The following is an 18,981-nucleotide window of genomic DNA, read 5'->3' on the forward strand; positions in this document are numbered from 1 at the left end:
GCATAGGAAGACCCGGAGCTTGTTACGGGTACGTTTCTTATTGACAATAAATCTGCTTACGTTTTATTTGATTCGGGTGTGGATAGAAGCTATATGAGTAGAGATTTTTGTGCTAAATTAAGTTGTCCATTGACACCGTTGGATAGTAAATTTTTACTCGAATTAGCAAACGGTAAATTAATTTCAGCAGATAATATATGCCGGAATCGAGAAATTAAACTGGGTAGCGAAATATTTAAGATTGATTTGATACCAGTAGAGTTAGGGAGTTTTGATGTAATAGTTGGCATGGACTGGCTGAAGAAGGTGAAAGCAGAGATCGTATGTTATAAAAATGCAATTCGCATTGTACGAGAAGAAGGAGAACCCTTAATGGTGTACGGAGAAAAGGGCAACACGAAGCTACATCTTATTAGTAATTTGAAGGCACAAAAACTAATAAGAAAAGGTTGCTATGCTGTTCTAGCACACGTCGAGAAAGTACAAACTGAAGAAAAGAGCATCAATGATGTTCTCGTCGCAAAAGAATTTCCCGATGTATTTCCGAAAGAATTATCGGGACTACCTCCACATCGATCTGTTGAATTTCAAATAGATCTTGTACCAGGAGCTGCACCAATAGCCCGTGCTCCTTATAGACTCGCACCCAGCGAGATGAAAGAACTGCAAAGCTAACTGCAAGAACTATTAGAACGTGATTTTATTCGACCAAGCACATCACCATGGGGAGCTCCTGTTTTGTTTGTCAAGAAGAAGGATGGTACATTTAGGTTGTGTATTGACTACAGAGAGTTGAACAAACTTACCATCAAAAACCGTTATCCACTGCCGAGAATTGACGGCTTATTTGATCAACTACAAGGCTCGTCAGTTTATTCGAAGATCGATTTACGTTCTGGATATCATCAAATGCGAGTAAAGGAGGATGATATTCCAAAAACTGCTTTTAAGACGCGTTATGGTCATTACGAGTTTATGGTTATGCCGTTTGGATTGACTAACGCACCAGCTGTGTTCATGGACCTTATGAACCGAGTGTGTGGGCCATATCTTGACAAGTTTGTCATTGTTTTCATCGATGACATACTTATTTACTCAAAGAATGATTAAGAGCACGAAGAACATTTGAGAAAAGTGCTAGAAGTATTGAGGAAAGAAAAACTGTACGCTAAGTTTTCAAAGTGTGCATTTTGGTTGGAAGAAGTTCAATTCCTCGGTCACATAGTGAACAAAGAAGGTATCCAGGTGGACCCGGCAAAGATCGAAACCGTTGAAAAGTGGGAAACCCCAAAAACTCCGAAGCATATACGTCAATTTTTAGGATTGGCTGGTTACTACAAAAGATTCATCCAAGATTTCTCCAAAATAGCAAAACCCTTGACTGCATTAACGCATAAAGGGAAGAAATTTGAATGGAAGGATGAACAAGAAAAGGCGTTTCAATTATTGAAGAAAAAGCTAACTACAGCACCTATATTGTCATTGCCTGAAGGGAATGATGATTTTGTGATTTATTGTGACGCATCAAAGCAAGGTCTCGGTTGTGTATTAATGCAACGGACGAAGGTGATTGCTTATGCGTCTAGACAATTGAAGATTCACGAGCAAAATTATACGACGCATGATTTGGAATTAGGCGCGGTTGTTTTTGCATTAAAGACTTGGAGGCACTACTTATATGGGGTCAAAAGTATTATATATACCGACCACAAAAGTCTTCAACACATATTTAATCAGAAACAACTGAATATGAGGCAGCGTAGGTGGATTGAATTGTTGAATGATTACGACTTTGAGATTCGTTACCACCCGGAGAAGGCAAATGTAGTAGCTGACGCCTTGAGCAGAAAGGACAGAGAACCCATTCGAGTAAAATCTATGAATATAATGATTCACACTAACCTTACTACTCAAATAAAGGAGGCGCAACAAGGAGTTTTAAAAAAGGGAAATTTAAAGGATGAAATACCCAAAGGATCGGAGAAGCATCTTAATATTCGGGAAGACGGAACCCGGTATAGGGCTGAAAGAATTTGGGTACCAAAATTTGGAGACATGAGAGAAATGGTACTTAGAGAAGCTCATAAAACCAGATACTCAATACATCCTGGAACGGGGAAGATGTACAAGGATCTCAAGAAACATTTTTGGTAGCCGGGTATGAAAGCCGATGTTGCTAAATACGTAGGAGAATGTTTGACGTGTTCTAAGGTCAAAGCTGAGCAACAGAAACCATCAGGTCTACTTCAACTACCCGAAATCCCGGAATGGAAATGGGAAAATATTACCATGGATTTCATCACTAAATTGCCAAGGACTGCAAGTGATTTTGATACTATTTGGGTAATAGTTGATCGTCTCACCAAATCAGCACACTTCCTGCCAATAAGAGAAGATGACAAGATGGAGAAGTTAGCACAACTGTATTTGAAGGAAGTCGTCTCCAGACATGGAATACCAATCTCTATTATCTCTGATAGGGATGGCAGATTTATTTCAAGATTCTGGCAGACATTACAGCAAGCATTAGGAACTCATCTAGACATGAGTACTGCCTATCATCCACAAACTGATGGACAGAGCGAAAGGACGATACAAACGCTTGAAGACATGCTACGAGCATGTGTTATTGATTTCTGAAACAGTTGGGATCGACATCTACCGTTAGCAGAATTTTCCTACAACAACAGCTACCATTCAAGCATTGAGATGGCGCCATTTGAAGCACTTTATGGTAGAAAGTGCAGGTCTCCGATTTGTTGGAGTGAAGTGGGGGATAGACAGATTACGGGTCCGGAGATAATACAAGAAACTACCGAGAAAATCATCCAAATTCAACAAAGATTGAAAACCGCCCAGAGTCGACAAAAGAGCTACGCGGACAGTAAAAGAAATGATATAGAGTTTGAAATTGGAGAAATGGTCATGCTTAAGGTTTCACCTTGGAAAGGCGATGTTCAATTTGGTAAACGGGGGAAACTAAATCCAAGGTACATTGGACCATTCAAGATTATATATCGTGTCGGACCAGTAGCTTACCAACTGGAGCTACCTCAACAACTCGCGGCTGTACATAACACTTTCCACGTCTCAAATTTGAAGAAATGTTTTGCTAAAGAAGATCTCACTATTCCGTTGGACGAAATCCAAATCAATGAAAAACTTCAATTCATTGAAGAACCCGTCGAAATAATGGATCGTGAGGTTAAGAGACTTAAACAAAACAAGATACCGATTGTTAAGGTTCGATGGAATGCTCGTAGAGGACCCGAGTTCACCTGGGAGCGTGAAGATCAGATAAAGAAGAAATACCCGCATTTATTTCCAGAAGATACGTCAACACCTCCAACTGCTTAAAATTTCGGGACGAAATTTATTTAACGGGTAGGTACTGTAGTGACCCGAACTTTTCCATGTTTATATATATATATATTAAATGAAATTGTTATTTACATGATTAAGTGTTTCCAACATGTTAAGCAATCAAACTTGTTAAGACTTGATTAATTGAAATAGGTTTCATATAGACAATTGACCACCCAAGTTGACCGGTGATTCACGAATGTTAAAACTTGTAAAAACTATACGATGACATATATATGGTTATATATATAGTTAACATGATTTTATTTTAAGTATGTATCTCATTAGGTATTTTAACAATGAGTTATATACATAAAAATGAGACTATTAATTTAAGAAACTCGAAAATGATATATATAACGATTATCGTTATAACAACGTCTTACTAGGTACATATGAATCATATTAAGATATTGATACACTTGGTTAATTATATTAAATGATAAGTAAATATATTATTAAGTGTATTAACAATGAAATACATATGTAAAAATAAGACTACTAACTTAATGATTTCGAAACGAGACATATATATAACGATTATCGTTGTAATGGCATTTAACTGTATATATATCATACTAAGATATATTATATATCATAATATCATGATAATATAACAATTTAACATCTCATTTGTTATAATAAACAATGGGTTAACAACATTCAACAAGATCGTTAACCTAAAGGTTTCAAAACAACATTTACATGTAACGACTAACGATGACTTAACGACTCAGTTAAAATGTATATACATGTAGTGTTTTAATATGTATTCATACACTTTTTAAAGACTTCAAGACACTTATCAAAATACTTCTACTTAACAAAAATGCTTACAATTACATCCTCGTTCAGTTTCATCAACAATTCTACTCGTATGCACCCGTATTCGTACTTGTACAATACACAGCTTTTAGATGTATGTACTATTGGTATATACACTCCAATGATCATCTCTTAGTAGCCCATGTGAGTCACCTAACACATGTGGGAACCATCATTTGGCAACTAGCATGAAATATCTCATAAAATTACAAAAATATGAGTAATCATTCATGACTTATTTACATGAAAACAAAATTACATATCCTTTATATCTAATCCATACACCAATGACCAAAAACACCTACAAACACTTTAATTCTTCAATTTTATTCATCTAATTGATCTCTCTCAAGTTCTATCTTCAAGTTCTAAGTGTTCTTCATAAATTCCAAAAGTTCTAGTTTCATAAAATCAAGAATACTTCCAAGATTGCAAGTTTACTTCCAAGTTTTCTAAATCCATTCCAAGTAATCATCCAAGATCAAGAAACCTTTGTTACTTACAGTAGGTTATATTTCTAATACAAGGTAATAATCATATTCAAACTTTAATTCAATTTCTATAACTATAACAATCTTATTTCGAGTAGAAATCTTACTTGAAATTGTTTTCGTGTCATGATTCTGCTTCAAGAACTTTCAAGCCATCCAAGGATCCTTTGAAGCTAGATCTATTTTTATCATTTCCAGTAGGTTTATCCAAGGAACTTGAGGTAGTAATTATGTTCATAACATCATTCGATTCATACATATAAAGCTATCTTATTCGAAGGTTTAAACTTGTAATCACTAGAACATAGTTTAGTTAATTCTAAACTTGTTCGCAAATAAAAGTTAATCCTTCTAACTTGACTTTTAAAATTAACTAAACACATGTTCTATATCTATATGATATGTTAACTTAATGATTTAAAACCTGGAAACACGAAAAACACCGTAAAACCGGATTTACGCCGTCGTAGTAACACCGCGGGCTGTTTTGGGTTAGTTAATTAAAAACTATGATAAACTTTGATTTAAAAGTTGTTATTCTGGAAAAAAGATTTTTATTATGAGCATGAAACTATATCCAAAAATTATGGTTAAACTCAAAGTGGAAGTATGTTTTCTAAAATGGTCATCTAGACGTCGTTCTTTCGACTGAAATGACTACCTTTACAAAAACGACTTGTAACTTATTTTTCCGACTATAAACCTATACTTTTTCTGTTTAGATTCATAAAATAGAGTTCAATATGAAATCATAGCAATTTGATTCACTCAAAACGGATTTAAAATGAAGAAGTTATGGGTAAAACAAGATTGGATAATTTTTCTCATTTTAGCTACGTGAAAATCTTGAGATACCATAGACACGTATACAATGTTTCGACCTATCATGTCGACACATCTATATATATTTCGGAACAACCATAGACACTCTATATGTGAATGTTGGAGTTAGCTATAAAGGGTTGAGGTTGATTTCAAAATATATATAGTTTGAGTTGTGATCAATACTGAGATACGTATACACTGGGTCGTGGATTGATTCAAGATAATATTTATCGATTTATTTCTATACATCTAACTGTGGACAACTAGTTGTAGGTTACTAACGAGGACAGCTGACTTAATAAACTTAAAACATCAAAATATATTAAAAGTGTTGTAAATATATTTTGAACATACTTTGATATATATGTATATATTGTTATAGGTTCGTGAATCAACCAGTGGCCAAGTCTTACTTCCCGACGAAGTAAAAATCTGTGAAAGTGAGTTATAGTCCCACTTTTAAAATCTAATATTTTTGGGATGAGAATACATGCAGGTTTTTAAATGATTTACAAAATAGACACAAGTACGTGAAACTACATTCTATGGTTGAATTATCGAAATCGAATATGCTCCTTTTTATTAAGTCTGGTAATCTAAGAATTAGGGAACAGACACCCTAATTGACGCGAATCCTAAAGATAGATCTATTGGGCCTAACAAACCCCATCCAAAGTACCGGATGCTTTAGTACTTCGAAATTTATATCATATCCGAAGGGTGTCCCGGAATGATGGGGATATTCTTATATATATGCATCTTGTTAATATCGGTTACTAGGTGTTCACCATATGAATGATTTTTATCTCTATGTATGGGATGTGTATTGAAATATGAAATCTTGTGGTCTATTGTTACGATTTGATATATATAGGTTAAACCTATAACTCACCAACATTTTTGTTGACGTTTAAAGCATGTTTATTCTCAGGTGAATACTAAGAGCTTCCGCTGTTGCATACTAAAATAAGGACAAGATTTGGAGTCCATGTTTGTATGATATTGTGTAAAAACTGCATTCAAGAAACTGATTTCGATGTAACATATTTGTATTGTAAACCATTATGTAATCGTCGTGTGTAAACAGGATATTTTAGATTATCATTATTTGATAATCTACGTAAGGCTTTTTAAACCTTTATTTATGAAATAAAGGTTATGGTTTGTTTTAAAAATGAATGCAGTCTTTGAAAAACGTCTCATATAGAGGTCAAAACCTCAACGAAATCAATTAATATGGAACGTTTTTAATCAATAAGAACGGGACATTTCAACTAATTACATATGTATCATATTAAGATATTGATACACTATATTTAACATGATAAAATGATATTTAAATATATCATTAAGTGTGTTAACAATGAACTACATTCTATGGTTGAATTATCGAAATCGAATATGCCCCTTTTTATTAAGTCTGGTAATCTAAGAATTAGGGAACAGACACCCTAATTGACGTGAATCCTAAAGATAGATCTATTGGGCCTAACAAACCTCATCCAAAGTACCGGATGCTTTAGTACTTCGAAATTTATATCATATCCGAAGGGTGTCCCGGAATGACGGGGATATTCTTATATATGCATCTTGTTAATGTCGGTTACCAGGTGTTCACCATATGAATGATTTTTATCTCTATGTATGGGATGTATATTGAAATATGAAATCTTGTGGTCTATTATTATGATTTGATAATATATAAGTTAAACATATAACTCACCAACATTTTTGTTGACGTTTTAAGTATGTTTATTCTCAGGTGATTATTAAGAGCTTCCGCTATTGCATACTAAAATAAGGACAAGATTTGGAGTCCATGCTTGTATGATATTATGTAAAAACTGCATTCAAGAAACTTATTTTTGATGTAATCTATTCTTATTGTAAACCATTATGTAATGGTCGTGTGTAAACGGTATATTTTAGATTATCATTATTTGATAATCTACGTAATGCTTTTAAACCTTTATCGATAAAATAAAGGTTATGGTTGTTTTAAAAATGAATGCAGTCTTTGAAAAACGTCTCATATAGAGGTCAAAACCTCGCGACGAAATCAATTAATATGGAACGTTTATAATCAATATGAACGGGACATTTCAGTTGGTATCCGAGCGTTGGTCTTAGAGAACCAGAAAATTGCATTAGTGTGTCTTACCAAGTTTGTTAGGATGCATTAGTGAGTCTGGACTTCGACCGTGTTTTTCTTCAAAAACGATTGCTTAACATTTTTTTTGTTAGAAACTATATATTATTAACATGTAAATATTATGTAATATATTAATCTCTTAACGTGTTTGATATTGTGTGATAGATGTCTACCTCTAGTACAAATTCCATTGATTCACCTAATAATAATAAAGAGTCGAATATATTTTGGGAAGATTCACAAATTCCCGAAGAGGAACTGGAAGAGGAGGAACCAGAAGAAGAGGAACCAGAAGAGGATGAATCGGAAGAGGAGGAACCAGAAGAAGAAGAAGAGGTTCCGGAGGAAGAAATATTGATACCTATAGTAAATCAATTAAATAAAAGAAAATCCTCAACCAACGGACCAAAGTTAATAATGGTCAATGGTGTTTCCGCCGAGGAAGCAAAATATTGGGAAGATTACCAATTTTTCAATGAATCGGATCCCGATGAGGATTCCGATGATGTTATAGAAATTACCTCGACCCAATTTAATAAAGCGAAAGAAAATAATAAGGGAAAAGGTATAAAAATAGAGAAACCCGATTCCAACCCCGATGAACTTTATATGTATCGACAACATCCGTATTTCCTAAAATGTAACAATGACCCGGGAACCTCTAAACCACCAGGTTTTTCTAAACCATTATGGAAAATGACGGCTCGTATTAGAGGAACACCATATATTCCTAGAAAATTAGGAAAACGAAAAAAGTCCGAAGAAGAAGAAATCAGTGATTCAGATTAGAAGGTTGTAATCATGTTGTGTATTATATGTATTGTAGTGTGCTTGTACTTTTATGTTCTATGTAAAAATTGCTTGTATTGTTTGTTAATTATCTTTTACGAATCTAATCCTTGTCTATTTTACAGTATAAAAACAAAATGGACGTTAAGGGTAGACAACCGAATATTTTAGAAGACCTAACAGAGGATATGATTGAGGAAATCTTGTCTAGAGTCGGTCAGAATTCATCAGCACATTTAGTTATGGCGAAATTAACTTGTCAAACATTTGAAAGACTTTCCAGAAATGCCTTAGTTTATAAAAGGCTTTCCTTTGATAGATGGGGTATATCACATTGGGGAGACCGTAAGTTACGCCGTATTTTCTTTAAAGCGTTAAATGCGAGGAACCCAAATGCAATTTTACGCTACGGGTTAAGAACCTATTTTGCCTCAACATATCCCAACATAGGATTTCGTGAATTAGAAAGAGCTTCTAACATGCAACATAAAGAAGCATGTTATGCTTACGGGTTAGTGATGTTCGCTTCTTACCAAAGTGAGAAAAAGAACATCGGATTACAACTTTTAAATAAAACCTTCCCACAAGTGACGGATTCAGTAGTTGGGGTGAGAAACAAGGTTTTTAGATTATTACGGGGCTGTTAGACATTACGAAACCCTCGTCCTTTTGACGACATTACAACATGCTGCCTAGCTAATGGTCATAACGGTTATTTTCCACAAGACTAAGGATGGGAAGTCGTCTTAGTAAAACCAGAATGCATGACTTGTTTCTGGACTTATGAATTACGTGTCTTTATTTCCTTTGCTGAACAACTTGCGTATTAACTAGATTTATCTTCAAAACTGTCCTGTATCATAGTGTACTATATTTCATGTTATATGTAATATAGCGAAGTTGTAAGTTTGAAGAATATTTGTATGTGATATATTATTATAATCAGTTTTTTATATGGAATTGTAGTAGTTGAATTGTATATTAGCTACTAAGTATGAACTTAACGGGTAGGTAGTACCCGAATTTAAAATTATAAAACGCTAATATGAAGAAAAAGCTTTTATAAATGAGTTCATATTATGCTACGAGATACTATTGACTACTCTTAATATTCTGTATGATTAAATTGTTTCATTTGACTATTTTGAAGGAAATGGCACCGACTACTCGACACACCTTGAATATGAGCGAAGAGGAATTTCGTGCCTTTCTTGCTTCAAACATAGCCGCAGTACAGGCCGCGCTACATACCAACAATAACTCTGAATCTAGCAATGCAGCTAACGGCGCAAGAAATCGTGTAGGATGCTCCTACAAAGAGTTCACTGCCTGCAAACCTTTGGAATTTGATGGAACCGAAGGACCAATTGGATTGAAACGGTGGACCGAGAAAGTCGAATCGGTGTTTGCCATAAGTAAGTGTACTGAAGGAGACAAAGTGAAGTACGCTACACATACCTTCACAGGTATTGCGTTAACATGGTGGAATACCTATCTAGAGCAAGTGGGACAAGATGCTGCTTACGCACTACCGTGGTCAGCATTCAAGCACTTGATGAACGAGAAGTATCATCCCAGAACCGAGGTCAATAAGCTCAAGTCAGAACTTAGAGGGTTACGAACACAGGGATTCGATATTACTTCATACAAAAGACGATTCACAGAATTGTGCCTATTGTGTCCGAGAGCGTTCAAAGATGAGGAAGAGAAGATCGACACGTTTGTGAAAGGATTACTGGAAAGAATCCAAGAAGATATAAGTTCACACGATCCCGCCTCCATACAACAGGCATGTAGAATGGCTCATAAACTAGTGAACCAGATTGAGGAAAGAATTAAAGAACAGGCGGTCAAAGAGGCCAACGTGAAGCAAGTCAAAAGAAAGTGGGAGGAAAACGGTGATAAGAATCACCAAAACAACAACAACTATCCCAACAATTGCAACATCAATCGCAACTACAACAAACGGCACAACAACAACAACAACAACTACAACAATCATCCCAACAACAATAACAACCGCAACAACAACAACAATCAGAAGCAGCTATGCCAAAGGTGTGAAAAGTATCACTCGGGGTTTTGCACCAAATTTTGCAACAAGTGTAAAAGAAATGGTCATAGCGCGGCAAAGTGTGAGGTCTACGGACCAGGGGTTAACAGAACGACAGGAACAAATGGTGTCGGAACGAGTAATGGCGGAGCAAGTAGTGTCGGAGCAAGTTATGCCAATGTAGTTTGTTATAAATGTGGAAAACCGGGCCACATTATTAGAAATTGCCCGAACCAGGAGAACACGAATGGACAAGGTCGCGGAAGAGTTTTCAATATTAATGCGGTAGAGGCACAGGAAGACCCGGAGCTTGTTACAGGTACGTTTCTTATTGACAATAAATCTGCTTACGTTTTATTTGATTCGGGTGTGGATAGAAGCTATATGAGTAGAGATTTTTGTGCTAAATTAAGTTGTTCATTGACGCCGTTGGATAGTAAATTTTTACTCGAATTAGCAAACGGTAAATTAATTTCAGCAGATTATATATGCCGAAATCGAGAAATTAAACTGGGTAGCGAAATATTTAAGATTGATTTGATACCAGTAGAGTTAGGGAGTTTTGATGTAATAGTTGGCATGGACTGGCTGAAGGAGATGAAAGCAGAGATCGTATGTTACAAAAATGCAATTCGTATTGTACGAGAAGAAGGAGAACCCTTAATGGTGTACGGAGAAAAGGGAAACACGAAGCTACATCTTATTAGTAATTTGAAGGCACAAAAACTAATAAGAAAAGGTTGCTATGCTGTTCTAGCACACGTCGAGAAAGTACAAACTGAAGAAAAGAGCATCAGTGATGTTCCCGTCGCAAAAGAATTTCCCGATGTATTTCCGAAAGAATTGCCGGGATTACCCCCACATCTATCGGTTGAATTTCAAATAGACCTTGTACCAGGAGCTGCACCAATAGCTCGTGCTCCATACAGACTCGCACCCAGCAAAATGAAAGAATTACAAAGTCAGTTACAGGAACTTTTAGAGCGTGGTTTCATTCGACCAAGTACATCACCATGGGGAGCTCCTGTTCTGTTTGTGAAGAAGAAAGATGGTACATTCAGGTTGTGTATCGACTACCGAGAGTTGAACAAACTTACCATCAAGAACCGCTACCCACTACCGAGAATCGACGACTTATTTGATCAACTACAAGGCTCGTCTATTTATTCGAAGATCGATTTACGTTCTGGATATCATCAAATGCGAGTAAAGGAGGATGATATTCCAAAAACTGCTTTTAGGATGCGTTATGGTCATTACGAGTTTATGGTTATGCCGTTTGGATTGACTAACGCACCAGCTGTGTTCATGGACCTTATGAACCGAGTGTGTGGGCCATATCTTGACAAGTTTATCATTGTTTTCATCGATGACATACTTATTTACTCAAAGAATGATCAAGAGCACGAAGAACATTTGAGAAAAGTGCTAGAAGTATTGAGGAAAGAAAAACTGTACGCTAAGTTTTCAAAGTGTGCATTTTGGTTGGAAGAAGTTCAATTCCTCGGTCACATAGTGAACAAAGAAGGTATCCAGGTGGACCTGGCAAAGATTGAAACCGTTGAAAAGTGGGAAACCCCGAAAACTCCGAAACACATACGTCAGTTTTTAGGACTAGCTGGTTACTACAGAAGGTTCATCCACGACTTTTCCAGAATAGCAAAACCCTTAACTGCATTAATGCATAAAGGGAAGAAATTTGAATGGAAAGATGAGCAAGAGAAAGCGTTTCAATTGTTAAAGAAAAAGTTAACTACGGCACCTATATTGTCATTACCTGAAGGGAATGATGATTTTGTGATATATTGTGACGCCTCAAAGCAAGGTCTCGGTTGTGTATTAATGCAACGAACGAAAGTAATTGCTTATGCGTCTAGACAATTGAAGATTCACGAACAGAATTATACGACGCATGATTTGGAATTAGGCGCGGTTGTTTTTGCATTAAAGACTTGGAGGCACTACTTATATGGGGTCAAAAGTATTATATATACCGACCACAAAAGTCTTCAACACATATTTAATCAGAAACAACTGAATATGAGGCAGCGTAGGTGGATTGAATTGTTGAATGATTATGACTTTGAGATTCGTTACCACCCGGGGAAGGAAAAATGTGGTAGCCGACGCCTTGAGCAGAAAGGACATAGAACCCATTCGAGTAAAAGCTATGAATATAATGATTCACACTAACCTTACTACTCAAATAAAGGAGGCGCAACAAGGAGTTTTAAAAGAGGGAAATTTAAAGGATGAAATACCCAAAGGATCGGAGAAACATCTTAATATTCGTGAAGATGGAACCTGGTATAGGGCTGAAAGAATTTGGGTACCAAAATTTGGAGATATGAGAGAAATGGTACTTAGAGAAGCTCATAAAACCAGATACGCAATACATCATGGAACAGGGAAGATGTACAAGGATCTCAAGAAACATTTTTGGTGGCCAGGTATGAAAGTCGATGTTGCTAAATACGTAGGTGAATGTTTGACGTGTTCTAAGGTCAAAGCGGAGCATCAGAAACCATCAGGTCTACTTCAACAACCCGAAATCCCAAAATGGAAATGGGAAAACATTACCATGGATTTCATCACTAAATTGCCAAGGACTGCAAGTGGTTTTGATACTATTTGGGTAATAGTTGATCATCTCACCAAATCAGCACACTTCCTGCCAATAAGAGAAGATGACAAGATGGAGAAGTTAGCACGACTGTATTTGAAGGAAGTCGTCTCCAGACATGGAATACCAATCTCTATTATCTCTGATAGGGATGGCAAATTTATTTCAAGATTCTGGCAGACATTACAGCAAGCATTAGGAACTCATATAGACATGAGTACTGCCTATCATCCACAAACTGATGGGCAGAGTGAAAGGACGATACAAACGCTTGAAGACATGCTATGAGCATGTGTTATTGATTTCGGAAACAGTTGGGATCGACACCTACCGTTAGCAGAATTTTCCTACAACAACAGTTATCATTCTAGTATTGAGATGGCGCCGTTTGAAGCACTTTATGGTTGAAAGTGCAGGTCTCCGATTTGTTGGAATGAAGTGGGGGATAGACAGATTACGGGTCCGGAAATAATACAAGAAACTACCGAGAAAATCATCCAAATTCAACAACGATTGAAAACCACCCAGAGTCGACAAAAGAGCTACGCTGACAGTAAAAGAAAAGATATAGAGTTTGAAATTGGAGAAATGGTCATGCTTAAGGTTTCACCTTGGAAAGGCGTTGTTCGATTTGGTAAACGGGGAAACTAAATCCAAGGTACATTGGACCATTCAAGATTATAGATCGTGTCGGACCAGTAGCTTACCAACTGGAGCTACCTCAACAACTCGCGGCTGTACATAACACTTTCCACGTCTCGAATTTGAAGAAATGTTTTGCTAAAGAAGATCTCACTATTCCGTTGGACGAAATCCAAATCAATGAAAAACTTCAATTCATTGTAGAACCCGTCGAAATAATGGATCGTGAGGTTAAGAGACTTAAGCAAAACAAGATACCGATTGTTAAGATTCGATGGAATGCTTGTAGAGGACCCGAGTTCACCTGGGAGCGTGAAGATCAGATGAAGAAGAAATACCCGCATCTATTTCTAGAAGATTCTTCAACACCTTCAACAGCTTAAAATTTCGTGACGAAATTTATTTAACGGGTAGGTACTGTAGTGACCCGAACTTTTCCATGTTTATATATATTAATAGAGATTGATATTTACATGATTAAATGTTTCCAACATGTTAAGCAATCAAACTTGTTAAGACTTGATTAAATGAAATAAGTTTCATATAGACAATTGATCACCCATGTTGACCAGAGATTCACGAACGTTACAAAATTGTAAAAACTACATGTTGTGGTATATATATATAGACATATATAAATGGTTGACATAAGATTATGATGAGTAAGTATCACACTAAGTATATTAACAATGTGTGATATACATAAGAAATGAGATTACTAAGTTAAGAAACTCGAAATGATATATATAACGATTATCGTTATGATAACGTCTACTAAATACATATGTATCATATTAAGATATTTATACACTATATTTAACATGATAAAATGATATTTAAATATATCATTAAGTGTGTTAACAATGAACTACATTCTATGGTTGAATTATCGAAATCGAATATGCCCCTTTTTATTAAGTCTGGTAATCTAAGAATTAGGGAACAGACACCCTAATTGACGCGAATCCTAAAGATAGATCTATTGGGCCTAACAAACCCCATCCAAAGTACTAAATGCTTTAGTACTTCGAAATTTATATCATATCCGAAGGGTGTCCCGGAATGATGGGGATATTCTTATATATGCATCTTGTTAATGTCGGTTACCAGGTGTTCACCGTATGAATGATTTTTATCTCTATGTATGGGATGTATTTTGAAATATGAAATCTTGTGGTCTATTATTATGATTTGATAATATATAGGTTAAACCTATAACTCACCAACATTTTTGTTGACGTTTTAAGCATGTTTATTCCCAGATGATTATTAAGAGCTTCCGCTGTTGCATACTAAAATAAGGACAAGATTTGGAGTCCATGCTTGTATGATATTATGTAAAAACTGCATTCAAGAAACTTATTTTTGATATAATATATTCTTATTGTAAACCATTATGTAATGGTCGTGTGTAAACGGTATATTTTAGATTATCATTTTTTGATAATCTACGTAATGCTTTTAAACCTTTATCGATAAAATAAAGGTTATGGTTGTTTTAAAAATGAATGCAGTCTTTGAAAAACATCTCATATAGAGGTCAAAACCTCGCGACGAAATCAATTAATATGGAACGTTTATAATCAATATGAACGGGACATTTCAAGTACGAATTTCGCTAGTGTCTACAGAAGGTAATGTATCTTGTTCTTGAATTTCTTCAAGATCTACAGTGCTCCCACTTGCTTCCTGTAAGAGGAGACTCTTCTCCAAAAACTCAGCATATCTAGCAGTGAAAACCTTGTTTTCTGCTGGATAGTAGAAGTAGTATCCCATCGTTTCCTTTGGCTATCCTACAAAGATACACTTGATAGTTCTGGACTCAAGTTTGTTTGGCGTATCACGCTTCACGTGAGCCTCACAACCCCAGACTTTCAAGTAAGATAGATTTGGGACTTTTCCATGCCATATTTCATATGGTGTCTTGTTTACCTTCTTAGTTGGAACCATGTTGAGAATGCGTGCAACAGACTCTAGAGCATATCCCCAAAAGGATGCTGGTAGAGTTGTTAGACTCATCATTGATCGAACCATGTCAAGCAAAGTTCGATTTCTCCTTTCTGACACCCCATTATGCTGAGGTGTGTAAGGAGGAGTAAACTGTGAGACAATCCCACGATCTCTCAGATGATCTAAAAACTCTTGACTCATATATTCGCCTCCACGGTCGGACCGTAGAACCTTAATGGTCTTTCCGAGTTGATTTTCTACTTCATTTTGAAACACTTTGAACGTTTCAAATACTTCATGTTTATGTTTAATCAAGTAAACATAACCATATCTACTGAAATCATCAGTGAAAGTAACGAAGTAGGTGGCTCCATCTCTAGACATTGTTCTAAATGGGCCACATACATCAGTATGAATGAGTCCAAGTAGATCACTCGCCTTTCAACCTGGGGGTGAAGGGTTTCTTTGTCATTTTTCCAGATAAACAAGATTCGCATATGTCAAACGACTCATTGCCGGTTGACTCAAGAAGCCCATCATGTTGCAGCTTTGTTATGCGTTTCTTTTTTATATGACCAAGACGACAATGCCATAGATATGTGGAATTCAAATCATGCTTGAATTTCTTAGAGCTACAGTTAAATATAGAACTTTCGTTTGGAACAAGATTATGCATATCAATTTCAAAAATACCATCTCTAGGAATAGCATTAAAATAAAAAACATTATCCTTAGAAACTGAAATACCATAATCTGTGAATGCATGATTAAAACCATTATCCTTCAACGAGAAACTGAAATAACACCTCTAGTAATAGAAGGTGCATAATGACAATTATCTAAAATAAGAATAAGTCCACTTGGGAGGATGAGCTCATAGCTTCCTATAGCTTCGACAGCTGTACGATCGCCATTGCCAACGTACAGATCCAAAGCTGTAGTGACCCGAACTTTTCCATGCTTATATATATTAATTGAGATTGATATTTACATGATTAAATGTTTCCAACATGTTAAGCAATCAAACTTGTTAAGACTTGATTAATTGAAATATGTTTCATATAGACAATTGACCACCCAAGTTGACCGGTGATTGACGAACGTTAAAACTTGTAAAAACTATATGATGACATATATATGGATATATATATATAGTTAACATGATACTATGATAAGTAAACATATCATTAAGTATATTAACAATGAACTACATATGTAAAAACAAGACTACTAACTTAATGATTTTTAAACGAGACATATATGTAACGATTATCGTTGTAAAGACATTTAATGTATATATATCATATTAAGAGATATTCATACATGATAATATCATGATAATATAATAATTTAAAATCTCATTTGATATTATAAACATTGGGTTAACAACATTTAACAAGATCGTTAACCTAAAGGTTTCAAAACAACACTAACATGTAACGACTAACGATGACTTAACGACTCAGTTAAAATGTATATACATGTAGTGTTTTAATATGTATTTATACACTTTTAAAAGACTTCAATACACTTATCAAAATACTTCTACTTAACAAAAATGCTTACAATTACATCCTCGTTCAGTTTCATCAACAATTCTACTCGTATGCACCCGTATTCGTACTCGTACAATACACAGCTTTTAGATGTATGTACTATTGGTATATACACTCCAATGATCAGATCTTAGCAGCCCATGTGAGTCACCTAACACATGTTGGAACCATCATTTGGCAACTAGCATTAAATATCTCATAAAATTACAAAAATATGAGTAATCATTCATGACTTATTTACATGAAAACAAAATTACATATCCTTTATATCTAATCCATACACCAACGACCAAAAACACCTACAAACACTTTCATTCTTCAATTTTCTTCATCTAATTGATCTCTCTCAAGTTCTATCTTCAAGTTCTAAGTGTTCTTCATAAATTCTACAAGTTCTAGTTACATAAAATCAAGAATACTTTCAAGTTTGCTAGCTCACTTCCAATCTTGTAAGGTGATCATCCAACCTCAAGAAATCTTTGTTTCTTACAGTAGGTTATCATTCTAATACAAGGTAATAATCATATTCAAACTTTGGTTCAATTTCTATAACTATAAAAATCTTATTTCAAGTGATGATCTTACTTGAACTTGTTTTCGTGTCATGATTCTGCTTCAAGAACTTCGAGCCATCCAAGGATCCGTTGAAGCTAGATCCATTTTTCTCTTTTCCAGTAGGTTTATCCAAGGAACTTAAGGTAGTAATGATGTTCATAACATCATTCGATTCATACATATAAAGCTATCTTATTCGAAGGTTTAAACTTGTAATCACTAGAACATAGTTTAGTTAATTCTAAACTTGTTCGCAAACAAAAGTTAATCCTTCTAACTTGACTTTTAAAATCAACTAAACACATGTTCTATATCTATATTATATGCTAACTTAATGATTTAAAACCTGGAAACACGAAAAACACCGTAAAACCGAATTTATGCCGTCGGAGTAACACCGCGGGCTGTTTTGGGTTAGTTAATTAAAAACTATGATAAACTTTGATTTAAAAGTTGTTATTCTGAGAAAATTATTTTTATTATGAACATGAAACTATATCCAAAAATTATGGTTAAACTCAAAGTGGAAGTATGTTTTCTAAAATGGTCATCTAGACGTCGTTCTTTCGACTGAAATGACTACCTTTACAAAAATGACTTGTAACTTATTTTTCCGACTATAAACCTATACTTTTTCTGTTTAGATTCATAAAATAGAGTTCAATATGAAACCATAGCAATTTGATTCACTCAAAACGGATTTAAAATGAAGAAGTTATGGGTAAAACAAGATTGGATAATTTTTCTCATTTTAGCTACGTGAAAATTGGTAACAAATCTATTCCAACTATAACTTAATCAACTTGTATTGTATATTATGTAATCTTGAGATACCATAGACACGTATACAATGTTTCGACCTATCATGTCGACACATCTATATATATATTTCGGAACAACCATAGACACTCTATATGTGAATGTTGGAGTTAGCTATACAGGGTTGAGGTTGATTCCAAAATATATATATAGTTTGAGTTGTGATCAATACTGAGATACGTATACACTGGGTCGTGGATTGATTCAAGATAATATTTATCGATTTATTTCTGTACATCTTACTGTGGACAACTAGTTGTAGGTTACTAACGAGGACAGCTGACTTAATAAACTTAAAACATCAAAATATATTAAAAGTGTTGTAAATATATTTTGAA

Source organism: Rutidosis leptorrhynchoides, chromosome 6 (assembly GCF_046630445.1).
Source record: "Rutidosis leptorrhynchoides isolate AG116_Rl617_1_P2 chromosome 6, CSIRO_AGI_Rlap_v1, whole genome shotgun sequence".
Classification (NCBI taxonomy): domain Eukaryota; kingdom Viridiplantae; phylum Streptophyta; class Magnoliopsida; order Asterales; family Asteraceae; genus Rutidosis; species Rutidosis leptorrhynchoides.